Source organism: Notothenia rossii (assembly GCF_949606895.1).
Source record: "Notothenia rossii genome assembly, chromosome: 10".
NCBI classification, from domain to species: domain Eukaryota; kingdom Metazoa; phylum Chordata; class Actinopteri; order Perciformes; family Nototheniidae; genus Notothenia; species Notothenia rossii.
Window position 1 is genome coordinate 23,749,581 of NC_136908.1, and position 10,777 is coordinate 23,760,357.

Sequence of the window (10,777 nt, forward strand, 5' to 3'; positions counted from 1 at the left end):
GCTCTTCTTTAAGTGGTTGTGCTTCTTGTTGCTTCCGGCTAAAATAAACATAATTAAAGACATTTTGAGTGTTTAAAATGTGCTGTAATACACAACACATTATTTATTCCTAAACTTGCAGAAAGAAAGACTAAAGTGTGACATTTAAATCACATATTTATATATCAATCTTATACACCTTGCATTCTTGTTGGCCAATAATACACATACCCTTTGAAGATGAGCTGGGAAGTTGAATACTGTTGGCACAACACCATCTTTAAGCCGGACAATCTGCCCCGTCCTGTCAAAGTCCTCACAGCTGAAGTGCTCACTGCAGAGCAGTGTCCTGCCACAGGAAACAAAACCGTCCCTTCTTAGGGCAACTTCCCACTGCCTCCTCCTCTCTCCGGTTTTGGGAAACCTTAAAAACATGAGAAAGGTAGCCAGATATATAAATTATTGTCAACATTGTCCTCCCTTCTTTCCTTTAACATTAAGGGTAAGGACAAAAATACACACCGAAATGATCATATTTTTGGGGTAATTGTATGTATGTATGTATGTATGTATGTATGTATGTATGTATGTATGCATGTATGCATGTATGTATGTATGTATGTATGTATTGATGTATACTTTAAGAATAAGACAACCACACTAAGAGTTATAAAAAAGGTGTCCAAAAGAAACATTAAATAATTGTTTAAAGAAATGGTAGCAACATATTCTAACGACGCTGGGTCAACATCAATCTTGCAATACTATTATCTCACATAGCCCCACTGATCCTGTGTAGCAGGACTTGTAATGTACATACATCCACTAAGTGATTAACGATTATCCTAATTATAGTCATAATATTGTCATATCTTACACGTGAAAGGTGATTCCATATGGAATGCCAATTCAAGCCAAAATTAAATAAATACATAAATAATTTAATAAATATACAAATATGCCTATGAAATAAATTCTAAAAGAATTAAATGAGGCAATAAATATGTATACATGTACATTTAAATACACATTTATTTATTTCATGGGACTTTTATTTCATAATGAAACATTTATTTATTTCAAGAGACTTGTATTTCATAATGACACATTTATTTGTTTCAAGAGACTCGTATTTCATAATGACATATTTATTTATTTCAGATGACTTGTATTTCATAATGACGCATTTATTTATTTCAGGTGACTTGTATTTCATGATGAGACATTTCCATTCCTTATATGCAAATGAACAGGGCGTGGTTAGCTCACAGATCCAGACCAAAGCAACAGCACCACAACACTGACTCAATAGCTTTTATTTCACACTCCAGTATTCTTAAGTGGTTTGCAAACTGCCAATAAACCAAACCGGTTCAAGAACCATTCTTGTGCTTTTCTGGTGCTTAACTGGTTCTTCTCTGGTCTTATCTGGTCCGCCCAATGCTGCTCTTCTGAGAGCAACCGCTCTGACAGCTCTCTCTAGTCTCTACTGGGAAACAGCTAAAAGTCCTTCTGGAGGTAAGCAACGCTACACAATTACACCCAGTCTGAGAGTAAAATATTTCTCGAAGGTTTGTTTTGTTTTCTTACAATGTTAAGTTAATTTTAACGTAACCTTAAGTTTGCTAGGAGGCTATTGTTACGAGCTAGCTGTCTTAGCTAACAACAGTTAGCAGCTAACGTTTTCTGCAGTTTGTGTTGCCCCTAAAAAACGTGATGTAGTTATTTAAGGGTATGTTAAATTAACGTTATTTTACAAGTTGAGAGAGTTAAGTTGTGTTTAAAATCGTCAATGTAATGCACGTTAGAGGTTTTTAGTTGGACATGAAGTTAGCTAACGTTAGCTAACTCTACCAGGTTAGCATGTTAAGCTGTACTTTCTGTGGCAGCTAGCTTAATACAAAGAGGGGTTTTGTGCTTCATTGCAAACTTTTCTTTGATAATCTACCTGAAACTGTAGGGACAGTTTGTTTCTATTCAACTATACAGACCATTGTTGAGGAGATGCAAAACATACTGTACATGAGTTGGGTCCAACATATACCTTGAGTAATGTTACTTTTCTGCTAAACATGAAACATCATTATCAGATGAGGACATCACCAAAGTGTGTGAGTCTGTCAGGGGATTTGATCTGTTCCCTGCATGTCGTACACACTGCTCTGGTATTACTTATCTTGTAAAATGTAAGTCTCGCTCTTGTCATCGTTCAGGCTTTGCATTTGAACTCCTATGACTGGTTGCGGACTTGAAGGGAACGCCTTCCTGACATCGAGGAAAAAGGTGAGATTCTAATACATTTGAATGCCAAAAGCAAGTTATTGTTTTTAACTTTTTTAATATGATTGTTTTGGGGCATTTCTGTTTTATTGGACAGAGGCAGTAGATATCTACTGAAAACAGTGGAGAGGGAGGAGATGATATGCAGCAAAAGGCCCAGCCGGATGGTTGCTGCTCCGTGTGGAACGTGTTCTATCAGGTAAAGCACTTTGGTACCCAGTTATTTATGGTATTGAGTTTGAATTTAGCCTTTGGAATGTAATTTCCAACAGTGCATTGTAAAGACTGAAAGATGTAAAGCTTGACATGATTTGGTCTTTTACTTAAGAAGATGTTTGTCCTCCTGTCTTCTCTTATTTCCTTATCTTTCTTTCAGGTGTAACATCTACCAATGGATGTACATGACAGAGACCTCCTCCACCTCTTTGCTGTCCTACTAGTCAACCCTCCTGATCAGAGCCTTTCCTAAATAGTGGTAAGTTTTACAGTTCAGTGTACGTTAATTTAGCAAATTAATGCTTTACCGCTGTTGAATAAATCCTATATTGCTAGTCATTTTATTAAAACTACGATTTGTAAACTTTTTGATTCCAATTACAATAATCTTTTTGTTATAATTGTAAAACATATCTTAACATCCATCAGCGATCAATACAACAAATCATCCAACACTAAATAGAAGAAATCTGGACATATTTCTTTTTATACAACAGCATGTTTTGGGACTGCTCATCAAGAGCCATTGAGTCTCCCTTTTGTAGTCGGCCTCTTAGAATGTTTATAATTTCTTTGTCTCTTAACATTCCTGTAATAATTAGTTTTTTATTGTTGATATTGTTTTGTTCTTTATTTTTGTTGTGAGAATCACTTTGCAATTATTGTGTAAGTGCTATATAAATAGTTATACTAATATTATTGTTGTTACCATCATTACTATTATTAATAATGTCTTCTTTGTTTTCTTTCTTTATTGCTGCAGAAAGGATCATGCCAGCCCACATCAAACACCTGATCAAGAACTTGTGAACCTCACTGCTGCGGACACCTGTGTGATATTCGACTCTGACTGGAACCCTCAAAATGACCTGCAGGTACGATATATATATCTGCTCTGTCTGTCCTAAAGATAGTTCAATAGGGCTACATCAACAACAGTCTTTCCGTTTATTCCCTCGGTTCTTTAAGTGTATATTTTCCCATTTAATGCTTAAAAACGTTGAACAGCAGTTGCACATGATGCTCTTTTGACCCCTCTTTTAATTTTTTATTTCAGGCTCAAGCTCGGTGTCATCGTTTTGGCCAGTCTCAGGCGGTGAAGGTGTACCGTCTGATCACTAGAAACTATGAGAGGAAAATACTGGATAAAGCTATCCTGAAGCTCGGGCTGGACCGTGCCGTCTTGCAGAGCACAAGTGGGAACAAAGAAGGCAACAACAACGGGGTGAGAAAAAGAAAATCTGTCATATTTCTAGATGCCAAGTCATTTTTGGGTCAGTCGCTGTTGCAGTACGCTTAGTTTATTTTCGGAAAGAGTTTTCTAAATCCACTTGTGTAAATGTCTCTCTGCGTCGCATTTAGCCGGTCCAGCAGTTCTCCAAGAAGGAGATCGAGGACCTGCTGATAAAAGGAGCCTACGAGGACGACGAAGGCAATCGCTTCTGCTAGGAGGACATCGACCAGATCCTGCAGCGAAGAGCCACCATCATCACCATCATCAGGTATGTTCTTAGCAGCACTAGCCACTTGCTCTTTGTGAGACACCAAGTACTTGGTTATTTGAAATGTAATATTGATGATGTAATAATTAAAACTAGGGATGGGTACTGGGCCCCGGGGCTGAATTATTAAAGACCGTGGTACCGTTAACGTCCAACGTTATCAATCTTTTTATCGGTACTGGAGACATTTAAAAAATAGATGTCATATGTATTATATCTACATAAACATTATATCGCAGTCTTACTGTCGCCAACTCCGTTTCTAATATGCAAAAAGACTACAAAGTGCGTCTATGATTTATTTTTGATCTTTCCAATCCAGACGAGAGATCTCTCTCCCCTGTCGGTCTGCGAGGGGGTGGGGCAGTTTAAACACAGAACCTGCTACATGCATGCAACACACACACAAACACATGGCGGAGAGAACTAAGCGCCCCGAGGGTAGTTATGTTACCCGTCTTGAGCATGGATGTATAATAAGAACTGGATAAAGCGTGGGAGGAGGGGTCTCATTCTTTCCTATGAGAGCTGCTCATTAGCGCATGAAGTCAAAATGGCCCAACTTTTGAGAGAGCGAAACGTCACAGATTACCCGTCATGCCTGGCTGTCAGAGCAGAAGAACCCGTATGTGCGCTCACAGAGCATGCACCCCTTAAGCCCCGCCCCCCGAGCACACACTCTCGGCTCACTAGAAAGAATGGAGAGAGAATAAATCTAGATTCGGCTTTTAGTGAATTTTACAACTTTAAGGACTTAATGATTCCAGGGCTATACAATAGTTCATACTGGGTAGTTTATTTAGTTTAAAAAAATTATCCACCGATTTACAGACGTCTCTTTCCCAATGTTAGTCAAGGGGAAAAAGTATTTCTGGGCCGGTCGACGTCACAGACTGATAACAGGGTGTCCGCGGGGTCTTAAAAAGTATTAAAAGTTGATAAATCAATTTAGCGAAAATTAAGGCTATTAAAAAGTATTAAACGGCATTTTCCAAGGTATTAAGAAGGTTCACAGCAACGACAACATGAAACACCCTTTAATTTACTGAAACGACATGTCAGGAACTATGGTCGGGAAACACCACAAGGCGGCCCCATGCATAGCGCGCCGTAAAATGCTGCTTATTATTTTAAGTTTCGTTGCCTTGCTCCGCTCTGTGTGTGGGGGGGGGGAACTAAACGACTAGACCGGCATACGCAACGCTCTGTGGGTGCAACGGCTCCGTGTGTGCCCTATATGATCATTTTCTGATAACGATGAAATAGTCCGCCTCCCTCTCCCCACGTCTCCTGCTGCTGCTGGGCTGTCAGAAGAGGGGGAGGAAAAGAGAAGCAGTCACCGTTTATTAAATATTATATTATTATACAGAGAACAGAGTCGTTATCAATTTGTTTTAAAGCTCAATAAATAACAAAGAAGACCTCTGACCGGCACTTTTCTAATTCTGTACGGAAGATTTAAACTTTAACGGACATGTTGACCGGCCGAACATTTTTTTTACGGAAACTGCCGCACGGTCCCCTCGTTCCTTGGAAGAGGCGGAGAGGTGGGTGTTTTTCATCTGCTGGTGGACCATCTGAGAGATACAGCAGGAGAACACGCCGTCCACCGCGGAGGTCTTAAAATGTATGGAAAGGGTCTTAAAAAAGGTCTTAAAAAGGTATTACATTTGACTTCAGGATTCCTGCATATACCCTGGATAAGGAAATTGTAGTACCCAAGCTATTTGTCTAAACATTTAGCAAAAGTGCACCACATTCAGACGGAGGAATGCTCCGGGTTCGACTGTCTTTCTAGCAGCTCTGTAGCCCCATCCACGAGTAACTTTTCCACGTCAGGTATTATGTATGCTAGCAGCGACACACAGAGTTAACTCAATGATACAAACATGGGTTAATGATTAGAGGTAACTGAGTTATTTATTTTGTTAAAGTTTCAGCTATTCTGTTTGCAGTTCTATCATCACATAATTTAATACGATTTGTTAAAACATTGTTGTTTCTTATTTTCAGTTTGCTTCAAGCAGTGGCTGTACAAGAAAGACGTGGAGGACCAAGAAATGCTGGCCAGATTGGCAAAGACCGGAAGATACATAACAGAGAAGATAATGGATATTAACAAGAAAAAGAAAAATAATGTTTATAATTTCTTTGTTGCTGTTTACATTTTGAATTATATTTTTTATTTTTAAATCAAATGCATCTATTTTAGATGATATATTTATTTAGATGTAGGTTTTTTTCGTAATATTATTGTATTAAGTATAATTTATTAAATAAAAATACTGTTATGAACACTATACAATGTCTTTATTTTGATAGTTACCAGAATACATTGTATATTTAATACTAACATAAGCTGGTGATAGATACATGCTGGTCTGCTGGTATGCCAGCAGACAAATATTTATAAAGAAAGAAACAGAAGGGAAGAAATGATGATAGCTAGACTCAGAATAAAACACATAGCATTGAATGGTTCGCTGCATGTCATGGGGAAAAGTAACAGTGACAAGTGTAGGAAGTGTGGAGTTAAAGAAAATGTGGAACATCTATAAAGCTGAAAGAGAAAAACTAAAGGATAACGTTTTAGAGGCAGAGAGGGAATGGAGTGTGGTTGGTATTTTGGGAACAAAAGGAGAGGGAGAAAGAGCTACCAGAAAGGCACTGTTTACCTTTAGTGAAACTGGGGTAGGTAAAATGATCTAACATTAGGTCAGGAAAGATCATACAGATGTAGCACTTCATTTCAGACTCCAGCTTACAGCTTCCTGCCTAAGACCTGCCTAAAACCAGTATAGAGGAATGTTAAGCCCTCCCACTATTTTCCAAGAGGGCGTTGCCAGATTTTCAATTTCAGGTTTTAACCAGGAGATGGCGCTTCATTCACAAATACAGAAAGACAAGTTTCATGGACTTTCAGTTGTGTTTTGAAGAGCATTTGAACACATCAATATTTTAGATCAACTAAAGTATATCTAATCTTGTAATTCAATAATATATAGTCTTTATATATTAAATAATCATAATTATAATGTAAATGTTTACATTACACTTCTTTATTTGTTATGCTCATCCTTTTACCTTTACAATTGTTTGCTTTAATATGCAGTATATTTTTGTGTTTGCTTCCTCCTGCTCCCTTTCGGACACATACTGTATGATTTATTATTATTATTATTAATATGAAGATATTATTAAGATAAGATGTTACTTTATAGATTGAACATTTTAGTTTAGAATGTGCTGTTCCACGGTAATTCAGAAGGCTCACAGGTCACATTCCGACCATTATTTAAAACAATAGGTGCTTTCACACCGTCTACAGTTTGATTTGTATAGAGGGAGCTCTGTCAGTGTTCAAATTACCCATTTGCTTTCGGGGAGCCCTATTTTTCAGAGCACATCCTGCTACTAAATATATCACACGCACGCTCTGTTGACTGGCGCAGCAGCGCGGATGCGATCAATTGCTATAAAAACACTCTTCTACTAATACAGACGGTGTCACTTTGCCGGCGGATGTTGCCGTTGTTGAAGCCTCTTCAGGCTCCGCATCGGCAGGCCTCTCCCTCGGTGTGGAGCTGTCAAACTCGACCCTAACGCCGCTTACAGCCGGCCAACTAAAAGTTGTTTTCCGTTCACGTTGTCATTTTTAGACTCCTTCGCTTCTTTGCTTGTGAATCCAAAAGCTGTGACGCTTGGCTGTTTTCGTTTTGCCATATTTTTTATTACAAAGCCAGAGTTAAAAAAATATCACTATGAACATTTCAAATACCGCGCCGGCATCACCGCCATAATAGATATGATATGTTTTATAATGATTGATCATGAAAGTGTTCTCAAAGCTGGTAAAGGTGCAGATCGTTTGAATGACTTTGTATACTACAGGGTAGCTTGTGGATTTACTCCAAGTGGAACTAAAGTTGGAATTAACACTTGATTATATTTCACATCATTCATCCACATCTGTAAAGTAACTAAAGGTATTAAATACATGTAGGGGAGTAGAAGTACACCATGTACCTCTGAACTGTAGTGGAGTAGAAGAACAAAGTAGCAAAACATTGAAATACTTAAATAAAGTACAAGTATCTCAAAATTGTGCCCAAGTATAGTACTTGTTGAGTTTATGAACTTAGTTACTTTACACCATGTGGCTATAAAGATAGAAAGACTTAAGCCTTGCACAGAGGCATGAAAATACATTTTCAAAATGCTCAACAGTGCTGCCAAAATTATAAACTGACGGCTACACAATTTAAAATAAATGCTTTAATATATTTCTATTAGATGTGACTCTTTGGCGTTTCTGTTATTATTAACACTGCTGCTTTAGTTGTTCTGACTGCTAAAATCCTCTGTTATTCCTCATTTTAAAGCCGATATTCCGTGGGGTGGGGGAGCCGGGGGCTCGGATCCTTGTCACCTTTTTCATACCTGATGAGTTTGCATCCCTGTATGTTAAAAAGCCTCATTCACCTTAATTCATGTAATAAAAACATCTCAGGTCAGTAACACTCAAAGCTAAATGTGCAATACCATGTTCAGCTATGTTACTATTTATAATGTTATTGTTGTTACATCAGAAGATGTACATATTGGAATGATTTCTTAACTTACAGTAGGCTATTTTTTACAATGTGTGTTGGAAGGATTTATTAAATTACTATGAATATTGTCATTGTTGAAGGCTTTTAGAGAAGGGTGAACTATAAGCCTGAATTACATAACATTTTATACCTAAAAACATAAAAGCCACAATAAATAAATCACAATTATTCTAGTTATTTTTACCTCCCGTATTGCTTTCAACCCACCAGCTTTTATGGTGTTGTTAATTCACTAACTGTAAGCTTGTCACATACAGTCTATGGTCCCTCAGAGTAACCTACAGTTAATTTAGCTGCTGGAGAAGAAAGATCAGGGGGGGAGGGGGGGAGAGAGCTGTGGTTGATGGGCCATTAGTTGTGTAAATACACAGCTGAGAGCTGCCGTTTCATTCAGACTGTTTAAAAAACTGTAACAACGGACTATTTTTCTTAGCGGATGCATGTCAATTTAAATCAATACATACAACTATTTTTTAAATCAATAAAAACATTTTCTAAATCCATAAAAGCATTTCAATTCATATTGGGAGTCATGTCGTTACTTTGTTGAGAATGTGGCCGTGTAATAAGCGGGATAATTTGCAGCGACTTGTTCCTTATGGGGAAAATAACACCCGTCATGCAGATGAGGATCCCTCCGCTACGCTTTGGGATCCTGATCGACCGACGAAGCTCCATTAAAATATACATATTTTTGGTGAATTACTGAGTTTAGGCACGTTAATAATGTTTTAATGAAGTTGAATACAGTATATTCATATGTGTCAGTGATTTCATGTTAATTCGGCGAACATAAACATAAATGATCGTGGTGAAGATGATGATTAAATTAGGATTACAAATCGAGAGCCAGGCTGCATTTCTTCCCGTTCGTTTTTTTCGAATAACACAATTATTTTGTTAAATAACAACATGGTGATGTTTTGTAAATGATTACATGTCTCTTATTTAGCACAGAGTATGATATCCGTGACATATGGATCTTAACAAAGTTCCGCTGTACATCCAGCGTACTGTATCTGACTTTATTTCACATGAGCTCCAGTGTGGAACCCCACTGCACCCTGGTGGATCAATGATCCATTGCAGCTGGCTTCATTATAATTACATTTATCTATCACGGGGGCGGTCTCAAGTCAAGCTGGAGGTTTTCCCTTGAGCGAGGGCAGATCACGTACCAATCACGGCCCTCGCGTTTGAAACTGTCTGAAATGAATCGCTACATCTGTAGATTGTTGTTTTGTTTTGTTTTATTTATTATGTTTTTTATTTATTTATTTTTGGATTAGATCATAGATACGTCCATGAGTTAAGAGATGGAATGATATGATGATTCACACTCATGTACAGTAGGTGGCGGTATGCACCTTAAAGTTGTTTGCAATCCGCCAAAAAACCGAGAGAAGAAGAAGTCAACTGGTTTGCCAACGGACAATTTACACCGAAGAGGAAGAAGCGAACATTTCTGGCGGGTGAAATTTAGAGTATCAGATTCAAAAAATTCAAAGTTTGTCTTAAAACTGTTGAAATATAAGACTAGTAAGTGCTGTCATAACTGATGTATTCCCTCCAGATAGCTAAAAATACATTTACTTACTGTACTTACTTACTTTAACAAGATGCCTGTGTGCTTTGTACCAGGTTGTTATCATACCAGTAATAGTACCTCTTGCTCGTTCTCGAAGAGCAACTAAAACAAAACACGAGAGTTTACCTTGTTAGCTAATGTTAGCAAGCTGACATTAACGTTACACATTACACTCGTGTTACTCACCGAAACCTTGTAAAGCCGGTCCCGCATGCTGGCTCTTACGGAACCGACTAACTCCCCTTTTTCGTATGTACAGCTCTCAACATGCCCAGACTTGTAGTGATTTTCACCTCTTTTAATACTTTTCGCCTCATTCTGAAAGAAAGAGGTGAAATGTACCAACGTGACGGCCGTCTTGGTGTTGGTGACGTGTGCAAGACCAGAGTTGTAGTTCATTGAGCGCTTCACACAAAGAAATGTGTAACTTCACAGTTTTACGACACATTTAAAAAATGTTGACTTGCAAAATTATCTTTTAAAAATTGACAAACATCATATGTGTAATAAAGATAATCTTTCTCTCCCCATTGACTTCAATACATTATTTTTCCGATATAAGGTCCCATGGAGGTCCACCGGAAGGGGAGGGACCTCGT

The 10,777-nt window shown here is 38.0% G+C and overlaps 1 long non-coding RNA gene across 4 annotated transcripts; it reads left to right on the plus strand.

The window, feature by feature from the left end:
- Positions 1–427: 427 nt before the first annotated feature.
- On the plus strand, positions 428–6,978 carry LOC307021430. Of its 4 annotated transcripts, XR_013803149.1 has the most exons (7): positions 428–1,497; positions 2,193–2,262; positions 2,357–2,458; positions 2,636–2,734; positions 3,239–3,350; positions 3,533–3,977; positions 5,991–6,915. It is a non-coding gene; the product is annotated as an uncharacterized lncRNA (long non-coding RNA). The 4 variants fall into 4 exon arrangements; XR_013803148.1 differs by having other exon boundaries at positions 2,193–2,458; positions 5,991–6,978; XR_013803151.1 differs by having other exon boundaries at positions 428–2,458; positions 3,533–3,700; positions 3,838–3,977; positions 5,991–6,876.
- Positions 6,979–10,777: the final 3,799 nt, after the last annotated feature.